Below are 24,200 nucleotides of genomic sequence, written 5' to 3'. Positions count from 1 at the left end.
AGGCCTAAAGAAATTTGTTTAAGAGAAAAAAGTAATGTATATTGAAATCATTAAAATATATTGAATTAAATATTACAAAATGGGTCCTGATACAGAAACCAGAAAAAGCAATGTGAGGATCTCAGAGGTTAACTTGCTCACACAACTGCGAGACTGAGCTTCAAATCCATGTCAGTGTTACAACGCCTTGAATCACAACTCTATAGAGGACTTTACAAAGTGTATATAAAAAATGGTATTGTTATCAGAAATCTAAAACAGAAAAGACAATACTATACATAAAATTTCCTTTACAGGTGGAATCTGATTAGTATGGGGAAAGGAAGAATGAGGATTAGGCCATCCATATGGCTGTGACATAGAGGAAATGTTGGTAATGAGGGAATGAAGGGGTATCACTAAACCCTCTGTCAAGGAAATTAGCAAAGTAAAGTAATGAAAGCCCGACTTTGATACTAGATAGGTTGGATTTTAATCTTTGGTCTGTCACCTGCTACCTGTGCAATCTTGAGCAATTTATTTAACCTTTCTGAGAATGAACTGAATGTTGTACAGATTAGCTGAGATCATATAAAGTTTCAGGAACATCATAGATACCCAGTAATTACTAATCTTTTCACTCCATTCAAACCAGTCCCCTCATCTAAGAGAAGGAGAAGTGGAACATAAGGTAAATTACACTAAATATACAGGGAAAAAGCTAGAACTCCAGCGAAAAGCACAGAAAGAAGATAGAAAGTCAAAACACTTTGCAGAAGGTGCCTTGATTTTCTAGCACATACTTTCTGATAAATCAGAATATTTTTATATTTGTATATTTTTATTTCTAATATAAGATTCCAGGTATTTACATCACTATGACACCTATCAGGTCATTCCCAGCCTCCTCAAAATCCTCTGGAGTGGCTGGGCGCGGTGGCTCAAGCCTGTAATCCCAGCACTTTGGGAGGCCGAGGCGGGCAGATCACCTGAGGTCAGGAGTTCGAGAACAGCCTGGCCAACATGGTGAAACCCCATCTCTACTAAAAATACAAAAATTTGCTGGGCGTGGTGCTGGGTTCTTGTAGTCCCAGCTACTTGGGAGACTGGGGCAGGAGAATCGCTTGAACCTGGGAGGCGGAGGTTGCAGTGAGCTGAAATCGCACCACTGCACTCCAGCCTGGGGGACAAGAGCAAGGCTCTGTCTCAAAAAAAAAAAAAATCCTCTGGGGTCCATCTGAGATCAGGGCCGAACTGAAAAATCTGCTAAAATGATTATCCCAGACCCCATGCCCAGAGGTTCTCATTTAAAATATCCTACTGCATGTTTACAAAAGAGGCTAATATTTTGAGATAACAGATTTCTCTCCCCATTTCTCACCCCTCTTACTTAGTTTTCTTGGTGCTTTTCCCGTATTCAGTCAGAAGTAGCATTACTTTGAGGTACGAAAAAACAAGAACCTAATTATTACTTTTTAATATACCTTTAAATTCCACAAAGTCTACACCTTTGAAAGAAGGAAAAATGCTTATTTTGAACAACAAAACCAAAGATTATTCATACACAATAGTTTCAGGGATGAGCTAGATACCCCCATTCTCCACCTACACTTAGCCCTGACAAGGAAAAGGAGCCTAACAGAGAGAGAATAGAATTCAGTGTAATTGTAGAATTCCTGACAAGTAAAGATGAAAAAAAAAAAAAAACCCCTCCAGAGCTTAGGTACAACCTCAGGAAACAAGGGTGGAGTAGAAGTTTGAATCTGAATTGAGAATAATCCTTAATTTCTAGGTTTAACTTAATGTGGGTAGATTAATTTTTCTGTCATCAATTGGGAACAGTGGTTCTAAGCAGAAATTAAATTCAATTACATGACAACTTTATAAAAGTTATATTTTTCCACATGTTTAAGGAATGGTACTATCTACTATAATTTAAAGTTTTCCTAAGTACTTTCAATACAAGTAGTGTGCAAAACACACTGAGAAGTACTGTGAACTTCACTGAGTAGTTCTAGATTCCCTCAGTACAGACCTTAAGCCTTTCTATAAAATAAGAATAATGGTATCTACTTCATACAGGTAAGGTAAAGATTTAATGAAATTATGTGTATTACTTGGTACATAGTAAGTTATCAATAACTATTGTTATTAGCAGGAAAATATTTCTTATCCCTTCCTGATATTTTCTTCCATATTGGAGAGACCTTAATGAGCACAACTGCTGGCATCTTTTATACAACTTTATCATCTGTCCCAGGAAGTGGAATGACTTATCTGATTGGTAGATTTTGGAAAAATAAACAAGAGTTTTGTCGGCTCAGTTTCTTCCTCCTTCCTACTGGGAAACTATTGCTAGTGGCCTTTTACTGGGAGTTTCAGACCATAAACTCCGGAGGAGTAATTAATACGATGAAGCTTCTCCTGGTCCAGGATTATCTGTCCTTGGGCAACTCTACTTACCCTGTGTTCAGCTGGCAGGCTTCTTTAGCCCTCACACCACCTAACTTACCTTCTCTAGGCAACAAAGGTGCCATTTTGGCTTACAGCTGGCCTTCCCTTTTACTATGTATCAGTTTGTTTTAAAACTATGTAGTCAAGAAGACTGTTATTTAGTTAGTTCCTAAGGAATCCCAGCACTTATTTTAGATGGGTAAGTAATACCTATATAATTTACAAAAAAAAAATCCTTGGTTTTTGTGTACTCGTAGACCAGAAATTTTATGTAAAGAAATATTTGAAAGAGTATAGAAATATATCTGCATAATATTTTCATAATATTTATGCAAAACAAGTTTCATTATTGAAAAAAGGTAAATATCTGATAATAGGTCATTAGTTTAAATATGGCACATCAACAAAATAGAATACTATGCAGAAATTAAAAATGATATTGTAGACTTCCAATGTTGACCAGATGAAATAATGCAAATCAGATTTACCCTCCCACTTTAAACATGAAAAACATGAATAAATATATGAAACATAGGAAAAAATACTTTACAGACATGAGACAGCAGGCCAAACAGGACTGTGATCTCTGAAAGTTGGTAAACAAACAAACTGAACCCAACATTTGCACTAGCTTACAACTTGCAGAAAGTTTACAGGCCACAGTCGAGGAAGAGCCAGAGACCAGCAGCATTGCTGAGCTGAGGAAACAGAGATTGGAATTCATAAGAATTCATGTATTTGACGGGCACAAATCTTAGGAGTAGTACAAATAGCAAGTATGACTGAAATCGTAGATGATGTTCTATGCATCTAACCTGTCGAAAATAAAAAAGTAATTTCAATTAACTGTGATAAATATTCTATTCTCTTTATTAAAAATAATCCTACAACTTTTTTCTCACAAGAGAGGCAATCAAAGTGTATGCAACAGAGGCTGAGACAGGAGAATCTCTTGAACCTGGGATGCTGAGGTTGCAGTGAGCCGAGATCCTGCCACTGCACTCCAGACTAGGTGATAGAGTGAGACTCTGTCTCAAAAAGAAAAACAAAAGTGTGCAACAAAAAAGGATGAAGAAAATATTATAGAGATGCCAGACATTGATTTAAAACTCATGTTGCTTATATTTTTCTGGATTTTATAATGTTTGTAATAATTGCCAGCTTTTCCATTTCTTTAGTTTTTATAATTTACTTTCTCCTTACAAATATTTACTATTCTGCCTACATTTCTATTCCTCATTTTGTATGTTTGTTCTTAATGAAGGTCTCCAAAATTCTATAAGCTTCGGGTCCCATAAAACCTGGATCCTCTCTAGACATAAATGTTAAGGTCTACTTAAAGAATGTCTTACTGTGTACCACTGAAATATGAAGCACACTTAGGAGATAATTAAATTTATTAATGCAACAGTCCATGTGCTTCCTTCCAACAGAATAGTTCTGAATTATCAATGAGATCATTGATGGGAAAGCACTCTGAGAAGTATGAAGTGCTGTATCAATACAAACTATTATCTTTATTATCCTTTTAAACACAACCAGCTGAAGTTCTCAACATTTGTTTGATAATTCTTTAGTGATCTTCCACTAAGTGCATGGCACTTCAGGGGCTGTGAAGGGTATAAAGATGAAATACATCCAGTACTTGCCTTCAGGGAGTTCATTGTTTCCAGGATGAAAATACTGTACTGAACACAGAATTAAAAGAGAAACTCTATGTCAGTGAATTTCAAACTTTTTTTTATTACAATTCACATTTTAAAGTGGATATCATGGCCCAATAAAAACACATACATGCACATTTACAAACACACATATTCATATACCCACTAAAAGTTTCACAAAAAAATTACATTTACTATATACTATAACACTTTTCTGTAGTTTTCTATTCTATTTTACTTCAATCTTGAAAATGCTGATCACAACTTTTTAAATAGATTTTATAACCTCCTAATCAATCACAACCTACCATTTGAGAAATACTGTTCTATATGATAATTTTGTCCTTCTGGGTATATGGACTTAAAAATCCATGAACATAAACTCAATGAAAATCTCCATTAGCTCTAATAAAATTTGAAGTCTACTGGGTGAAAAACTAAAGACATTGAAGTCCTACAGACCTCTTTGCCAGTTTTCCATATATATTTTATTAGATTGGAGACATCAGCTGTCCTTCTATATACATACATACACACATATGTGAAAGCACACACACATATGCTCTCACACGCCTTCTCTCCCTGTATCTATATGTTAAATATGATTGCTTTTGCACAGTGACAACTGCAGTGAAAGCTCCCTGCAGGGAATCACAGGAGTCTGAGTGAAAGGGTTATTTTAGTGGTTCTTCACTATTCGAGAATTACATTGAGGCACAAGAGCTTTCTGACAGGACTTGGCAAGCTTCGCATTGTAGTCAAGATTGTTTATTCTGTTGGCAGATTTGTCATAAAGGGGTTTGGTTCTTTTCTAAAGTATGTTGTGGAAATATGTATTTATAAGTATTCTATAAAATATTTTATATTTATTATATAGAATGGATATATCGAAATGCTTTCTTAAGTCCTTGTTGGCAACATTTGTACGTGAGTTTTTATGTATGTGCCATTATAATGGTAAACATTTACTTAGAAAGTGCATCATGTTGATGGAATAATGCTGAGATCCTACCTCCTCACCACAGAACTTACCTGTATTTAAAATTTACTTCCCATCATCAACTCTATGTGTGTTCAGAAGAAGATGATTTACAAGAAAAGATACAGTCACAATAAAAAGAAAATATAGTTTAAAATAAAATATTAATAATTTTGTATTCTAGTTGATAAACAAAATGTTTACTCAATGTATTTCTCTCTATTCATATGAATGAGCGATTTTACCATTGCCCTTCTTTGTATTTTGCTTTTCATCAGAATTCACCAGAAGATTCACTCCCTTTGGCAATTTCAAGCATGGGCAAAACTAGGCTGGAGTAATAAGGGTCATGACCCAACAACATTGGGGCATCCAAGAAACGTCCCTGGTATAACTCCTGGAGTCATGCACAATAGCTTGTGCTAGTTGCTTATAAACCCTCAGCTGGTTTAGCCATGCTACAGTGCCATGGAGACTAGCTACAGAAACATTTAGTGAGGTGGTCATCAGGAGGTGAATAGGATGAAGGGATAAGGAGGTGCGGGAAATTAGAAATATATGATAACCTGTTGTTGATTGAACAATAATTTTCTTGCTCTTAAATTAGTAATACTGCACTTCCCAATCTCCAAAATCTCTATTTTTGCAGTTCATTGGCCAAGTTCATTTTTGCTGTAGCCCACTGTTTCCATAAGTTCTATTTTTCTGTGTCCTAGTCTTTCTGATATGACTCTTTCAGATCTTGTAAGTCTGCTAAATGCTGTTTCTTCTAATTGAAATGTCTTCCCTTACTCTCCAAAAAAGCAGGCTCCTATTCATCTCTCAAGATCAAGCTTAGATATGTGTCCCTCTGTGAAGCCTTTTCTGACCAAGTCCAGTAGAACGAATCACTCTTTTTCTCATACCATGATTAAAATGAGTCTTGCATAGTATTTCGGTCTTCTCTTCCTCTTCTACTAGATTACAAGCTTCTTGAGAGTTGAATCTGTGTTGTTTTTATTCTACCCTCAGTGCCTCTTATAGAAGCTGGTTCTAGGATGCTGAATTGATTTGTTGATTAATTAATCTATTGATTAATGGGTCTGTCTTGGGTTCTCTGCTGTTCTTGAGACGCCTACTTTACTCCGAAGCACTTTTTTCTATTCTTTCTGAATTTTCAAAAATGTATTTATTAGAAGTTCATGAGAGTAGCTTGTACCTATTTTGAAGTCTGCCTTCTTTACCAAAAATTTAAGCTATATCATGACCCAGTCTCACTTGAGAATTGTTACCATCAATGGTGGATAATACCACTCTCTGGCGTATGTCTGTATTACTTTGTTTCTTTCTAATGATCAGAGATAAGCTATTTTGAAAGCTTTTGTGGCAACTATTACTTTTTTTCTTACTGAAAGATTTCGCAATTAGAACAGATAATCTAAAACGACATGAGTTTATAAATAAAATCAGGACAGCAATTTGTTACTGTTTCTGCTGCATTTGAGAATGCTTTCCCGTCTAAGCTAGACACGTTCTCTGTCTGAAGATGAAAAATTTTAATTGTCAATAGTCCCTATGTTGTTATCATGATTTCTCAGTAATTGCTAATTCTCTGTAGGTTTTTTCCTATCTACTATACCTGGGAGAAAAGTATTCTTCACTTATTATTACTTATTATTTTTGCCAGGCAGCATTTGGAAGTATTCCACCTGTGATGAAACTCAATTATAACTTCCTTTTGTCTTGCCTAGAATTCAGAGACACGATTTTTTTTCCTATTTTATGTGTGGATCTAAACATATCAAAAGACTAATATGATATAATTTCAAAACAAAAGGAGCTTTTATAAAGGAATTTTATTTATTTATTTTTTCAATTTAGTGACAGAACATTACAGAAAAGAGATCAGCAAACTTAGGCCACCTTGTTTAAGAAAAATAGTTGGATTTATCGTCTTATTGTACCTATGGGAAGGAAATTATTATTACATGATAGCATTCCAGAGATCTCAGGCCCCATTTGGGGATTTTTTCATAAGCTCCCCTATAACATAGCTCCATCTACCTTTCCTATATAAAGGTCAAACCATAGAATCACTCCTTCCAAACAATCATCACCTACAGGTAAGAAGAGGTTTTATCCCCCAACCCCAGTTACTGACAATGAGACTACAGGGCAGGCAACTTTAATAGTTGTTCTAATGCAAGTTTCATTACTGTATGTGTGTGTGTATATATATATATGTATATATATTTCTTTCTTTTTTTTTTTTTTTCTGAGGCGGAGTTTCACTCTGTTAACCAGGCTGGAGTGCAGTAGTGCGATCTCGGCTCACTGCAGCCTCCACCTCCCAGGTTCAAGCGATTCTCCCGCCTAAGCCTCTCAAGTAGCTGGGATTACAGGCGTGAGCCACCACACCCCGCTAATTTTTGCATTTTTAGCAGAGACAGGGTTTCACCATGTTGGCTAGGCTGGTCTCAAACTCCTGACCTCAGGTGATCCACTCACCTCGGCCTCCCAAAATGCTGGGATTACAGGCATGAGCCACTGTGCCCGGCCTCATCACCTTATATTAGAGTTTCCTGATTCTTGATCTTATTCTCCTCTTTAGAACAACTATTAGTACCCCTTTCATAAGTATTCAGTTCCTCCTCCCAACATTCTGTTATTGTCCTTAACATCTGTTTATAATTATATCTTGGATCTCAGACTAAACCTGGAGATAATTTGATGACCTTGCCAACTATATTCCTACTCCTCTTCCGAATCCTTCAAATTACTATTGTTGCTGTCACAGAGAATTATTAGGTTGAATATTAGATGGAGAATATTTCAAAAATCTTAGCAAGAAATAGCTGGACTGTGGCAGTGGCAGTGGACATAAAAATTTCACATTTGAGAACCATTTCGGAGTTATAATCAAATAATTTGATAATGGGGTGATGAAAAAGGAAGAAGCTGGTAAGCAGAAATGGAAATGAGACTGCTCTTCTAGTTAATAGTTACTGCAGAAACTTGAAAGGAAAAGGTGAGCATGTGTGTGTGTGATATCGTGGGAATCCATCAAAACAGCTAAGGATGGCTAAATAGTTTGTCTTACATTAGATCATTTTTGACCTATATAGTTTCATTTGTTTCAACCTAAAAGAATTAAACCCAGAAGGAGTCATTCTCATCATTGACCATCTCGTTGGTACATTCACAATTTTCCATCTCCAATATTCCTTCTACATTTTTGTGCGTGCTGAAAAATAGTGGTGAGTAGTACGAGCTTCCTTAGATCTCTAAACTACCAGTAAATCTACAGATGTTTTCTTTTTAATAATAAAAATGCTAGATAAGTGCACTTTCACAAAGATTATAGCATATTATCCTCACAGTAATATCCCCAGGGAAGATATTATCCTCATCATACATATGGAAACAAGCTCAAAGAGGTTAAACGGCTTGTCTGATGACAAGTGGAACATAATGACCTCTAAGTACTCTCGCTGTTCTTTCCACTTTGTGTCTACTGCCCATCTATGAAACAGAAAGGAGGAGGTTATTTTCCATCAGCTATGTGCAGTTAGCAGAGAAAACAAAACAAAACAAGGCTGACTTTTATTTCTTACATAATGATTATCTCAAAATTGTGATTTTTTTACATGGGCTTGAATGCTTGTAGCAGCTTAAAAGTATTAGAATTCTCATTGCTTACCTTTTTAAAAGGTAATTATATCCATAGACTTCCTCTTACATTACATCCTATGGAACTTCAGTGTGGGGAAGACCACTGGACACCCTCACAGTAAAGAAACTTCTTCTGTTCTTCTGCCAAAATTTGCCTTTCCTGGTGTGATCTGCTTTCGCCTCGTGACTGCATGTTGTCTAGAGAACATACCCAGTGCATTTTCTTTGTTTCACAGAAGAGGCCTGCAGAAGACTTTGGATTTTAATTTGAAAAATAAATAAATGCCCTTGAAAAAGGATGAATGTATTCCCCTAGGCCTCTTTCATTAATATGAGCTTCCTGAAATACAGAGTTCAGTAGTGAGATTGAAGGTTAGAGTCAGAAGACCATACAGACTTGGAGAGGCCTTAAAAAAATAAGAGAGAAAAATGTGGTTTATTAGTTATACTAGTTACAGAATGAACAGCATATTGTATGTGCTGTGTTAGAGGTATGTTATGAATAACAAAAGCCCTGGAGCATTTACATATTTGTTTTCAGCAATCCTGGCAGTTGGATTTCACCATTCTATGCCTCTTTGCCAGAATCACTAAACACTGGTACATATGGCATCTGAAGTACCATATGCCATAGAAAATGTTAGCTGATGCCTATACTTCTATATTATATTTTTATTTCAGATTTTTGCAGTTTGAACAAAGAATAGTAGAAAAAACAAAATATTGGACAAGCAGTAAACAGTAAAGTGAAAAAAATGCCTTCAGAGAAAGCAAATAAAGGAAATGAATCCACCATGAGTTAACATGGCTATATGGTAATGAGTCAAATATGGGAGGTAATTGTTTTGCATGAACGAATTTCCATAGCCTTTCATTCTATTATTTTGGAGCTAAAGGCTGCAGCATGAAGAGTGAAGGCTGACATATTATTTTTACCTTATTCTTTCTGACATTTCTTGCTAGAATCAGAGTCTTCATTTGATTGAAGTTAATTAGCATGAAGGCTATAGTCAGCAACGTATAATATCCTAGTTAAAACAGAAAAATTCAAATATAAGAAATTATTTTGCAGTATTTATTCAGGTTATTAACTGGGATTTTCAGTTAATATCTAGGGGTTTTGTTTTTGTTCTTAAACACAGAGAAACTATAACATTAAAATCAATAATAATTGAATAGCTAGGTTTCTCAAATCAAGCAAAAATTTCATGGCCAACCTTTTATCAATAAGAAAATTACCAAAATAGCTAGATAGCTTGATATTTAACAGGTAAGTGATGGCCTACTGGGAATGACTTGATAAATATATTAATTCCAGAAAAAAATGCTCATTCACAATTTTCCAAACATTGTTATAATAGCCTCAAAAACTAGAGGCAAACTTCTTAATCTGAATTTGGATGATGGTGTGGAATAGGCAAGTGATCCAAAATTGTGGAAACTGATAAGATGTCGAGATAAATGACTCAGCGTTGGAATTAATTTAATGAAATACGAATAAGGGAGAAAACATGTTAGCATAAAGTGTAAATGTAATATTTCAGCTTAAAATCATCTAGCAATATTAATAGTTTTAAAGTACATTTGTGTGGTGTCTTATAGCTTAAAAAGCATGTTCACATTCTTTCTCATGTAAAATAAACAATGATGCAAGTTAGATCCTAATGCTTTCCTATTTCACGGATAAGAAAACCAGCTCAGAAAAGTTGCCTTCTTGTCCCTATGTCCTAACTACCTACTGAAATTACCTCCCATTGTAGAAGTAATCCTGCTACAAACTGGATGATTAAAAACAACTTACCTTTTCAGTAGAATCCTATATTGCCCAATGAGACCCAAAATTGAATGTGACATAGAATCTTATGCTTTCTTAAGAGTTGCTCTTCATGGGGGCTATTAAGAAGTCTGTGTAAACTTAGGGCTGTATTTTCTGTCGAGATCATTTCAAAAACAAGAATCCCAGACTCCCAAACATACACAAAGAAACCAAATGTACATGAGGGTTCTTCTATAATACCAGTGTGATCGTCACTTAAAAGAGTTCTAAATCTAAAAATGTAACAAAGCATATGTATTTGTTTCCTAGGGCTGCCATAACAAGTTACCACAAATGGTGGTTGAAAACAACCAAAATGAGTTATCTCATAGTTCTGGACACCAGAAGTCCAAAATATGGCTGCATAACTCCCATCTCTGCCTTTGTCTTCTTATGATCTTCTCATCTTCCTATGTGTTGCTGTCCTGTGTTTCTCTTAAAAGGATGTCATTGGATTTAGAACTCATTTACATAATCCAGGTTGATCTCATATTGAGATGCTTAATTGCACCAGCAAAGACCCTTTTTCCAAATAAAGTCACATTCTCAGGTTCTGGGGATAAGGATATAGACATATCTTCTGAGAGTGGCATCATTCAACCTCCTACAGTCCACCCTCTGGCCCCCCAAAATTCACACCTGTCCCACATATAAAATATACTCATACCATTCATATTCTCCAAAGTCTCAACCATTACATCATCCATTCTAAGTACAAAGTCCCATCTAAATATCATCAGCTGAAAAGTCCCAATCTCATCAACTAAATCAGGTACAAATTGGTCTCTGAGTGTATTAGTTCGTTCTCATACTGCTATAAAGAACTACCTGATACTGGATAATTTATTGAGAAAAGAGGTTTAATTGACTCACAGTTCCAGAGACTGTACAAGAGATATGGCTGTGGAGGTCTCAGGTAACTTATGATCACGGTGTAAGGGTGAAGTGGAAGCAAGCACCTTCTTCACATGGCAGACCAGGAGGACGACAGAGAGCAGAGGGGAAAGCGCTACACATTTTTAAACAACCAGATCTCATGAAAAGTGTATCACAAGATAGCACTGGGGGGATGGTGCTAAACCATTAGAAACCATCCCCATGATCTAATCATCTCCCACCACTCCTGACTGCCAACAAGATCACAATTCAACATGAGATTTGGGTGGGAACATAAAGCCAAACCATGTCACTAGGTATGATCCCTTCTGGGAAAAAAAACTTTTCTCTTTCTGTGGACATGTAAAACAAGAAAACAAATTATCTGAATCCAAAATACAATGGTGAGACAGGCACAGACATTAAATATAGACGGTGTAAACTTCCTCATTCCAAAAGGGAAAAATTGGAAGGGATAAAGACCCACCAGTTCCAATTCAGTTTGAAACAGGACAATTTTGCTAGGTTTCAAGGCCTGTGAATAATGTTCTGTGCCTTGATGCTGTGCCATCTGAAATTGTGGCAGCTCCACAGGCCTCTGTTCCACCTGCATGGTCTCCTCTAAAGGAATAATAAAGAGAGTTATTATTTCTTTTGCTTAAGTGGGAGCACATGTTTGCAGTTGCAGTTTCCTGCCAGTATAGTTTTGGAAACCCAATACCTTTCTCTCATGTTGTCCTTTCTCTATTCCTTTCAGTCCAAGCTAGGAGTGTTCCTGCTGATATGACATTCTCAATAACTTTGTGGATCTCCTGTGTATGTCACAAGGGTCTATGGCATTAGACGAGAGAGTCTTCCATAGATCTTTCCTGGATAACCCCATCTCTATCCCTGGCTTCCACTGAGATAACTGAGTGGATCCATTAATCACACACCTAAATGCATCAATAAAAGTTTATCCAACCATTTCCTTGGCATCTTCTCCATTGCACACTTTCCTGACAGTGACTTTCCTCATTTTAGCATGCTTTTACAATCTGGATAGACCAATAACCTCCTGAAATTTATCAAGTGCAAATTCCTTTTTGCTTAACTTTCTTACTTTATCTCTTTTCTACTGCTTTTTACTAAGCAGGAAAAAAAATAGGCCACACCTTCAATGCTTTACTTGGAAATCATTTTAGCTATGCATCAAATTTTATTGTTTCTAATCTCTGTTTTCTCCTCAACTAGAGAACACAATACAGCCAAGTTTTCTGCCACTATATAACAATTCCTCAGTTATGTATAAAATGTTTTCAATCTCAATAACATGTTCCTCATTTCCTGACTCCTTAACAGAATTGCCTGTAACATTCCAATTTCTACCCACAGTCTCTTCAAGGCAATCTAGGGTGTTTTGTTTTGTTTTTTATTACGTACCCTAATTTCCTCCAGCCTCTACCCATTAACCAATTGTTATATAATCACACTAATTATGACCTCTGAATATTGGCGCCTAGGTTGTTTACTTCTTCACAGCAGGCAAGGACCCATTAATTTATAAGCATACTAGGGCCAAACTCAAATTTTCATATACCTCATTGTTTTAAATATTCCACAAATAAGCATATTTTAGACGTTTAGAGCCTGTTTGCTTTGCATGCCCCATGGAAGTGCACACAGCATCTGCTAGCCATAGGATAAACTCTAAATCTGTAAAGATCCCAAACTGCTGCTATGCTCTGGAACCCTCTCACCTAGAGAATCCCTTCTGGGCTACTGAGTGACATCATGTAGACACATAAGTTCTGTCTCCTAAGGCCTCTCCCACAGAAGTACCCTGTCTTCTTTCCCTTCAGAATGGTGGCCCCCACACCATAGCCTCTGGACGGTCTCATGCAGTGAGAGACTTCTCCTAATATACAAATCTGTCAAGGCATTGTCCTGATAAACCTGCATGTGATACTGCCACCCCATGCCCATATCTTTTCTTTGTCACCCCATAAATATCTTGAATCTCCCACAAGTGGCAATGAGAATAGGATATCCACTTCCATATTTTTAGACATCTGTTGCCACCTTCCAGTACTACAGTGTTTTGTTTAGAATGTTGCTTTAAATAAAAACAACAGTGTGTAACTTCTTCAGATTATCTTCCTTCACTCAGCTTAATTCTTTTGAGATGCATCCAAGAATTGTATACATCACTAGTTTCTTTCTTTTTCTTGCTGAGTAGAAAGTATTCCATTACATGTATATACCGAAGTGGTTTATCAGTTCATCCACTGAGGATATTATGCTTGTTTTCAGTTTTTAGAAATTACAAATACAGCTGCTGTGAATGTTAGTTAATAAGATTTTGTGAATATGTTTCATTTCTCTAGGGTAAATACCAAAAATATGGGATTGCTTGGTTATGTAAGTGTATGTTTAACTTTTTTTTTTAATTGCTAAACTATTCCAGACTGCCTGAACCATGATCTAATCACCTCCCACCAGACCTGACCTCCAACAGTCAGGATCACAATTCAACATGAGATTTGAGTGGGAACACAGAACCAAACCATATCACTAGGTATGATCCATTCTGGGAAAAAATAGTTGTCTTTCTGTGGACATGTAAAACAAGAAAGCAAGTTATCTGAATCCAAAACACAATGGTGGGACAGGCACAGACATTAAATATAGACAGTATAAACTTTTTCATTCCAAAAGGGAAAAATTGGAAGGGTAAAGAGTCACCAGTTCCGATTAATTTTGAAGTAGGGGACAATTTTGTTCAGTTTCAAGGCCCGTGTAACCCCCATAAAGAATGTATGAGAGTTAAAATTTCTCTGCATCCTCATCAGCAATAGGTATTTTCAATATTTTTAAATTTAACTATTCAATATTGAAAATTATGTGGGTTTTAATTTTCATATCTACAATGACGAAAATAGTAGATATCCTTTTGTGTGGTTATTTGTATCCATATATCCTCATTGTTGAGTATCTGTTCAAATCATTTACCTATATTTTAATTGAGATTTTTATTTTCTTACTGTTGAATTTTGAGAGTTCTTTTTCTATTTTGGACAGAAGTCCTTTGTTGGATATATACGTTGAAAATATTTTATCCTAGTACATAGCTTATCTTTTCATTTTCTTAACAGTGTCCTTCCAAGAGCAAAAAGTTTTAAATTTTTATTAAAATCTAATTTATCATTTTTATAAATGAATAGCGTTTATGATATCATGTCTGATAACTCTTTGATATCTTGCCTAACCCCAATTCATGTGTTCTTCTAAAAGCTTTATAGTTTTAGGTTTTACATTTAGATCTATTATCTACTTTGCATTAATAGTGATACAGCCTTTCCACGCTACCTGCAGAAGGGTCCATACAGCTTTGTTGTGAATTCCCGTCGTAACTTAAAGGGAAACTTTCACAATGCCTGGAGCCTTTGATGTCCTGCAAATGAAGGAGGATGTTCTTAAATTCCTTGCAGCAGGAACCCACTTAGATGGCGCCAATCTTGACTTCCAAATGGAACAGTACATCTATAAAAGGAAAAGTGATGTGATCTGCATCATAAATCTGAAGAGGACCTGGGAGAAGCTTCTGCTGGCAGCTCGTGCCATTGTCGCCATTGAAAACCCCACTGATGTCAGTGTTATATCCTCCAGGAATACTGGCTAGAGGGCCAAGCTGAAGTTTGCTGCTGCCACTGGAGCCACTCCAGTTGCCGGCCGCTTCACTCTTGGAACCTTCACTAACCAGATCCAGGCAGCCTTCCGGGAGCCATGACTTCTTGTGGTTACTGACCCCAGGGCTGACCACCAGCCTCTCACGGAGGCATCTTATGTTAACCTACCTACCATTGCTCTGTGTAACACAGATACTCCTCTGTGCCATGTGGACATTGCCATTCCATGCAACAACAAGGGAGCTCACTCAGTGGGTTTGATTTGATGGATACTGGTCCAGGAAGTTCTGCCCATGCGTGGCACCATTTCCTGTACACACCCATGGGAGGTCATGCCTGATCTCTACTTCTACAGAGATTCTGTAGATTGAAAAAGAAGAGCAGGCTGCTTCTGAAAATGCTGTGACTAAGGAGGATTTTCAAGATGAATGGACTGCTCCAGCTCCTGAGTTCACTGCTACTCAGTCTGAGGTTGCAGACTGGTCTACAGATGTGCAGGTGCCCTCTGTGCCTGTTCAGCAGTTCGCTACTGAAGACTGGAGCGCTTAGCCTGCCACAGAAGACTGGTCTGCAGCTCCCACCACTCAGGCCACTGAATGTGTAGGAGCAACCACTGAATGGTCTTAAGCTGTGCTTGCACGGGCTCTTAAGCAAAATGGAAATAAGGTTGATGAAAAATAAATATAAGTTTCTAAAAACAAAAAAAGAGATATAGGTGTAAAGTTTAACTTTTCCTTTTGTTATGTTTTGTTTGCATGTGGGTGTTCAACTATTCCAACACCATTTATTTTTTCAAAGAAACCAAACCTGTTCTTTCTCTATTTACTTATTTTGCACCTTTGCCAAAAATCAAATAGTTATACCTATATGGACTTATTTCTTGATTGTCTATCCTGTTCCAAGACTACTCTAGACTGATGTATGAGTCTGTTTCTTTGCTAATACCACATTTTCCTGATTATTGTAGTTTTGTAGTCTATCTAAAAGTCAGGTGCTATGAATTCTCTAATTTTTAAGACTGCTTTAGTCATTTTAATTATTTCTTCCTTCTCACCTCATACATGTTTTATTTTATTGTTTTTCTTGATTTATTGCAACGGCTAGGTTTTCCAGGATGATGTTCAGTAATTTTGGTGAGAATGAACATTCTTGCCTTTTTTAGGAGGAAAACATTTTTAGGAGAGAAGCTTCCATTCTATTACCAGTAAATAAAATGTTAGAATAGATTATTGTAGAAATTCTTTATCAGGTTGAAGAAGTCACCCTCTATTCCTAGATTACTGCAATTCTTTTTTTTTTTTTTTTTTTTATGCAGTCTTACTCTGTCACCCAGGCTGGAGTGCAGTGGCATAATCTCTGCTCACTGCAACCTCCACCTCCTGGATTCAAGCGATTCTCCTGCCTCAGCCTCCTGAGTAGCTGGGACTACAGGTGTGCACCATCACGCCCAGCTAATTTTTGTATTTTTAGTAGAGACGGGGTTTCACCATGTTAGCCAGGATGGTCTCTATCTCTTGACCTCATGATCTGCCTGCCTCGGCCTCCCAAAGTTCTGGGATTACAGACATGAGCCACTGTGCCCAGCCTGAAATTCTTTATCAAGAATGGGATACTGAACATATGCAGAATAATAAAATTAGACCCTTATATCACCCCATATACATACAAATTACAAAACTACTAAAATAAAATAGAGAGGAAAAAGCTTCTTGACATTGGTCTTCACAAAGATTTCTTGAATATGACCCCAAAAGCACTGACAAGAAAAGCAAAAATAAACAAACTGGATTTCATCAAACTAAAGAGGTTCTGTACAGCAAAGAAAACAACTAACAGGGAAGAGACAACCTATGAAATAAGAGAAGATATGTGCAAACTATACACCTAATGAGAGGATAATATCCAAAATATGTAAGGAAGGCAAACAACTCAATAACAAGAAAACAAATAACCTGATTTTTAAATGAGCAAAGGACCCAAATGAACATTTCTCAAAAGACATTGAAAAGGCTAACAGGTTTATGAAACTAATCATCAGGAAAATGCAAATTAAAGTCACAACAAAATATCACTTCACATCTATTATAATGCCTTTTATGTTTAAAAAAAGATAGAAGATGTTGGTGAAGATGCAGAGAAAAAGGAATTCTTGCACATTGCTGGTGAGAATGTAAATCAGTATAGCAATTATGGAAAACAATATGGAGGTTTTTCAAAAAATTAAAAATAGAACTACCATATGAACCAGCAATTCCACTTCTGGGTATATATCCAAACGAAATGAAATCAGTATGTGGAAGAGATATCTGCACTCCTATGTTTATTGCAGCATTATTCACAATAGCCAAGATATTTAATAAACTTAAGTGTCCATCAACAGATGAATAAATAAAAGGTGGTATATATGCACAATGGAATACTATTCAGCCTTAAAAAAAGAAGAAAATTCTGTGATTTGCAACAACGTGAATGGAACTTGAGGATATTATTCTAAGTAAAATAAGTCCAGCACAGAAAGACAAATACTGCATGATCTCACTTATATGCGGAATCTTTAAAAGTTGAATTAAAAGATGTAGAGAGTAGAATGGCATTTACTAGGGGCTGGCTGGGGACAAAGAGGGTATGGGAAGATGCTGGTCATAAGGTTTAAAGTTTCAGTTAGACAGCAGAAATAAGTTCTGAAGATCTATTGTATAGCATGGTAACTATAGTTAATAATAATGTACTGTGTACTTGAGAATTGCTAAGAGAGCAGATTTTAAATATTTTCACCACAAAAAAAGAAGTATTTGAGGTGATGTACATGCTAATTATCTTGATTCAATTATTCCAAATGTATACATATATCAAAGCATTATGTTGCACTGCACATAGGTACACAATACAACTTTTTAAAAATATAAGCCAGTGCGGTAGGTCATGCCTATAATCCAAGCACTTTGGGAGGCTGAAGCAAGAGGATGGCTTGAGCAAAGCTGTTCAAGACCAGCCCTGGCAACATAGTGAGACCCTGTCACCACAAAAAAAAAAAAAACAAAAAATTATCCAGGCATGGGGGCACACACCTGTAGTCTCACCTACTCAGGAGGCTGATGTGGGAGGATCACTTAAGCCTGGGAGGTAGAGGCTGCAGTGCACTGTAGTCACATCACTGCACTCCAGCCTGGGTGACAGAGTGCGACTGTCTCAAAAAATTTGTATATCTATATCAGATATACATCAAATATTGTCAAATGCCAATGCAGGATCAATTGATAAAATGCGGGTTTTTCTTCTTTAGATTGTCAATATGATGATCTACACAGATTACTTTTCAATTATTGAACAAACCTTGCATTATTTGAGTAAATTGCCTTTTTCCTTAGTGCTGGTTTCCTGTTTACCTTTTATATAATGCTGTGTTCAATTTCCTAATATTTTACCAGGGACTTTGTGTCTATGTTCATGAGGAATATATTGGTCTTTGGAATTTTTTTTCCTGTGTCACCTTTGTTTGAATTTTATTCACGGTTTCATAAAATAAATTATGAAATATCTCCTTTATTCCATTTTCTGGAAGAAAATATGTAGCATTAGTATTATATCTCCTTTAAATATTTAGTAGAATTTAACTAGCATTAGTGTTATATATCCTTTAAACATTTAGTGGAATTTAACAGTTAAGACACCTAAGCATAAAGATTTCTTTTTCAGAAAGCTTTTTTGGTTAACTTTGAATTCGAGTTTTTAATAGCTGTAGGACCGTTCATATTATCTATATCATCTTGGGTAAGTATTGGCGATTTGATGTTTTTCAAGTAATTTGAATTTCACATAATTTGCCAGATTTGTTGCATTTATCAATAGTATTAACTTAGTATCCTCTTAAAGCCTGCGAGGTCAGTCATGATGTCTCTCCTTTTATTCCTGATATTGGAAATTTGTGTCTTGTCTCTTTTTTCTTTGTAAATCTTCCTAGAGCTTTATAAATTGTATCAATCTTTTAAAGGAATCAGCTTGTGTTTTTGTTGATTATTGTGTTTCTGCTTTTTATTCATTTAATTTATGTTGTTATTTTTACTATTTCTTTTCTTTTTTTCTTGTTTCTAGTTTAAGGTGGGAGCTTAGATTTTTTTTTTTTTTTTTTTTTGGAGAATGTTTTTCCCCCTCTCTTTCCTTTCCTTTCTTTCCTTTCTTCCTTCCTTCCTCCCTCCCTCCCTTCCTTCCTACCTTCCCCTCTCTCTCTTTCTCTCGTTATCTCTTTTTCTTTCTTTCTTTCTCCCTTTCTTTCTTTCTTTCTTTCCTTCCTTCCTTCCTTCCCTCCCTCCCCCTTCCTTCCTTCCTTCCTTCCCTTCTTTCTTTCTCTTTCTTTCTTTCTTTCTTTCTTTCTTTTTCTTTCTTTCTTTCTTTCTTTCTTCTTTCTTTTCTTTCTGTCTCACTTTGTCACCCAGGCTGGAGTGCAGCACAAACATGGCTCACTGCACCCTCCATTTCCCAAGCAATCCTCCAGCTTTGGCCCCCAACTAGCTGAGAAAACAGGCACACATAACCATGTCCAGCTAATTTTGTATTTTTCTTGAGATAGAGTTTAGTCATGTTGCCAAGACTGATCTCAAACTTCTGAGCTCTAGCAATCTGCCCAGTGTGGCCTCCCAAAGTGCTGGGATTATAGGCATGAGCCACTGCACCTGATCTCTTCTTTTCTGATAGATGTATCTTGTTGTTATAAATTTTAATCCAAAGAGTGACTTAGCTGCATCAAAAAAAAATTTTACGTATTTTCATTTTTCTTCATTTCAAAATATTTTCTAATTTCTCTCGAGATTTCTGCTTTGATACATAGGTTATTTCAATATGTGTTATTTAACTTCCAAGGGTCTAGAAATTTTCCTGTTAATTTTCTGATATTTGTTTCTTGTTTAATATCCACTGTGGTCAGAGAACATCTTCATATATTCCAAATATCTTAAATTTGTTAATTTTTTTTTATGTTCCAGGACGTGCCTTATCTTGGTAAATGTTCCAATTGCATGTGGAAAAAAATGTATATTTTGCTGTTTGGGGGAGTGTGCCATAAATGCCAATTAGATCCAGTTGTTTGATAGTGATACTTTCTTCTTCTACATCCTGCTTGATTATTCTACTACTGAGAAAATAGTATTGGAGTCTTCAATTATAATTGTATATTAGTCTATTTACCTTTTTTAACTTCCATTCATTTTTGTTTTGTGTAATTTAATGTACTATTACTAGGTGCATACAGATTGAAGATGGTTTTATCTTATTGATAATTTGACTCTTTTAACATTATATACCGATCCTTTTATCCCAGGTAGTTTTTTGGCTATAAAGTCTATATTGGTAATCAATATAGCCACTGCAGATATCTACTGATTAATGTTTTCAGGTATTAATTTTTATCATTCTACTATTGACCTACGTCAAATATATTTGAACATACTATTTTGTAGACAGCATAAATTTGTTTTGTGGTGGTTTTTTTCCCCTGTCTTTTCCATTGGTGTGTTTAGAACATTTTCATTTAATATAATTATTGATAAGTTTGCATTTAGAGCTACCATTTTATTATTTGTTTCTGTTCAGTGTATCTCATTTCTGTTCTTCTGTTTTCCCTTTCCTATTTTAGGTTAAGCATTTGTTAGTATTCTGGATTATATGGTAACTTTGTGTTTAACTTTTTGAGAAATTACCTACCATATCTTTGCTAACACTTATTATTATTTTTTTCTTATGACCATTCTAGTGTTGTGAAGTGGTAGCTAGTGATTTAGGTTTATCCATTATTTTTTATTATATCTTTTTGCATAGCTTTTAAGCAATTGCACTAGGGCTTATAAGATAGCATGCTAGTTTTGCACAGTCTATGTAGAATAAGTATTTCACTACTTCAGGTAGGCTATAGATCTATTACCACCATACGTGTCTTTTTACCCTCCCTGCACATTAAAACCCCATCAAAAAATATTCTCTCACCTGCAATGTATGCAGTTGTGATAAAATATATGTACATAAAATTTACCATTTTAACACTTTTCCTGAAGTGTACAGCTCAGTGGCATTAACTACATTCACACTGTTGTGCAACCTTCACCACTATCCATCTCCAGAACTTTTTCATTGTTTCAGACAGAAACTCTGTACCCACTAAACCATAACTCTCCTTTCCTCCTCACCCCACTATTCTACTTTTGGTCTCTATGAATTTTACTAATCTAGATACTTCATACAAGTAGAATTATAAAATGTTTGCCAGTTTGTATCTGGCTTATTTTCCTTAGTATAATGTTTTCAAGGTTCATTCTTGTTGCAGCATGTGGCGGTATATCATTAGGTTTTATGGGTAAATATTATTTGTATATATGTAAGATATTCTGTTTATTCATTCATCAGTTGATGGATATTTGGGTTGTTTCCACTTTTTAGTTATGAATAGTGATCCTATGAGCATGGGTATACAAGTTTTTGTGCGAACATATCTTTTAAATTCCCTTGAATATGTTATCTAAGGATAGAATTTCTGGATCATATGATAACTTAACCTTCTGAAGAACTGCCACATCCTTGTCAACACTTGTTATTATCTGTCATTTTTATTATAACCAACCTAGTATGTGTGAAATGGCACCTAATTGTTGTTTTGATTTAAATTTCCCTCATTACTAATAATGTTGAGCATCTTTTCAAGTGCCTATTGGTGATTTTTAAATCTTCTTTAGAGAAATATCTATTTAAATCCTTTGCTCTTTCTTTAATTGCAACACTTTTCTATTATTGAGTAGCAAGGGTTTTTCTATACTGTAGCTATAAGACTCTTATCAAATATACGATTTGCAAGTTCTCAATGTTTTTGTTGCTTTTAATTTGAATGTCATATTGTAGAATTCTTTAGAAAGTCCAAAATCATGAAGATTTTACCTCTATGTTTTCTTCTAAGAACATTCAGTTTTTAGGACTTTGACCCATTTTGAGTTAATTTTTGTGTATGGTATGAGGCAAGGGTTTATCTTCATTCTTTTGCCTGTGGCTATCCAATTGTCCCAGCACAATTTGTGGGGATTATTCTTTCCCCATTAATGGTTTAGGACCCTGTGCACAAAATGAGCTGGCCATGGAGATATGGGTTTAGTTCTAAATTCTCAATTCTGTTGCACTGTGTTATGGAATGAATTGTGTTTCCTGCCCCCCCATATACATGTATTGAAGCTCTAACCCATCTATATTTGGAGATACAGCCTTTAAGAAGGTAATGAAGATTAAATGAGGTCATAACAGTAGGACCCGAACCCATAGGACAGGTATCCTTAGAACAAGAGGAAGAAACATCGCAAGTGCATGCTCACATAGGAGAAGACCGTGAAAAGGCAGCCATCTGCAACTCAGGAAGAAAGTTCATACCAGAAACCATTCCTGATGACACCTTGATCTTGGACTTTCAGCCTCAAGACCTGCGAGAGAATGCATTTCTTTTGCTTAAGCCATCCAGTCTGTGATATTCTGCTATGGCACCTAAGCAAATAAATAAAAATGTTTGTCTTGTGCCAGTATCACTCTCTTATTATTACAATTGCTTTGTAGTAGGTTTTGAAACCAAGAAATATAATCTCTCCTTATTTATTCTTTTCAGGTTTGTTTTGGTATTCTGAGTTCCTTGCAATTTCACACTAAGGTTAGAGTTAGCCATCAATGTCAGCAAAGTCAGCTGGGATTCCAATAAAAATTGTGTTGAATCTGTAGATCAGATGGGCTATATTGCCATTTTAACAATATTAAGTCTTACTATCCATGACCATGGTGTGTTTTTTCACTTATTTAATCTTCTGTAATTTCTTTTAACAATATTTTGTAGTATTCAAGGTATAAATTTTGCGCTTCTTTTGTTAAATTTGTTCCTGTGGGCATTTTATTCTTTCTGAAGCTAATATGAATGAAATTGTTTACTAACTTATTTTCATATTGTTTATTGTAAGTGTATAGACATACGAATTATTCTTGCAGAGTGATTTTGTATCCTGCAAAATTGTTTAACTTAGTTATCAGTATAGCCACTCCAGCTTTCCTGTGGTTGTTGTTTGCTTGAATTTTTTTTTTTTTTTTTTTTTTTTTTTTTAGATAGGATCTCACTCAGTCACCCAGTTTGGAGTGCAGTGGCACCATCTTGACTCACTGAAACCTCCACCTCCCAGGTTCAAGTGATTCTCATGCCCCAGCTTCCTAAGTAGCTGAGACTGCAGGTGTGTGCCATGATGCCTGGCTAATTTTTGTACTTTTAGTACAGATGGGATTTCACCATGTTGGTCAAGCTGGTCTCAAATTCCTGGCCTCAAGTGATCTGCCCACCTCAGCCTCCAAAGTGCTGGAATTACAGGCATGAGCCACTGCACCTGGTCTTTGATATTTTTAAATCCTTTTATTTTCAATCTATTTATGTCTTTGAATATAAAGTTTCTCCTGCAGACAACATACAGTTAGAGCATGTTTTTAAATCAAGTCTGATAACCTCTGCTTTTTGATTTAATTGTTTAATTTACCCTGATAAGAAGTTTCTGTTGCATGTATTTCATCCAGTATACAATTCATACTTTTCCATTCTTTTCCATGTTTATAATTTGTTGTTAGAAACTGGACATTTTAGATAATATATCATAGCAACTCTGGAAACTTGTACCCCACCCCCCTCTAGGATTGCTGTTATTATTTTCTTGTTTATTTGTTTAGTAAGTGCTGAGTTATTTTAGTTGAAGTCTATTCCCTCACTTCTCAACATACCCACCATGGTAAGCCTCTGATACTCTCTGATCAGGGAGGCACAGTTCTGGGTGTATCCAACAATTATCCTGGGATGGTAGTGGTACTGGTAAGATTGTCTCCCACCCTTTCCCTGATTATACCTAGCTGTTAAATTCTACTAATTTCTGGCCTATTGCTTAATTGTTTCCAACAGTGCCCTGGAACATAATTTTTTCTTTACAAATAAATCCAATTGGCTGGGCATGGTGGCTCATGCCTGTAATCCCAGCACTTTGGGAGGCCAAGGCGGGTGGATCACCTGGGGTCAGGAGTTTGAGACCAGCCTGGCCAACATGGCGAAACCTCGTCTCTACTAAAAATAC

The 24,200-nt window shown here is 35.9% G+C and overlaps 1 pseudogene; it reads left to right on the top strand.

The window, feature by feature from the left end:
- Positions 1 to 14,831: 14,831 nt before the first annotated feature.
- Positions 14,832 to 15,714, top strand: LOC116474977 (small ribosomal subunit protein uS2-like; annotated as a pseudogene).
- The last annotated feature ends 8,486 nt before the right edge of the window (positions 15,715 to 24,200 follow it).

The sequence above is a fragment of the Hylobates moloch genome, unplaced genomic scaffold, assembly GCF_009828535.3.
Source record: "Hylobates moloch isolate HMO894 unplaced genomic scaffold, HMol_V3 SCAFFOLD_2, whole genome shotgun sequence".
Classification (NCBI taxonomy): Eukaryota; Metazoa; Chordata; class Mammalia; order Primates; family Hylobatidae; genus Hylobates; species Hylobates moloch.
This window is presented reverse-complemented; position numbering and strand designations above follow the sequence as displayed.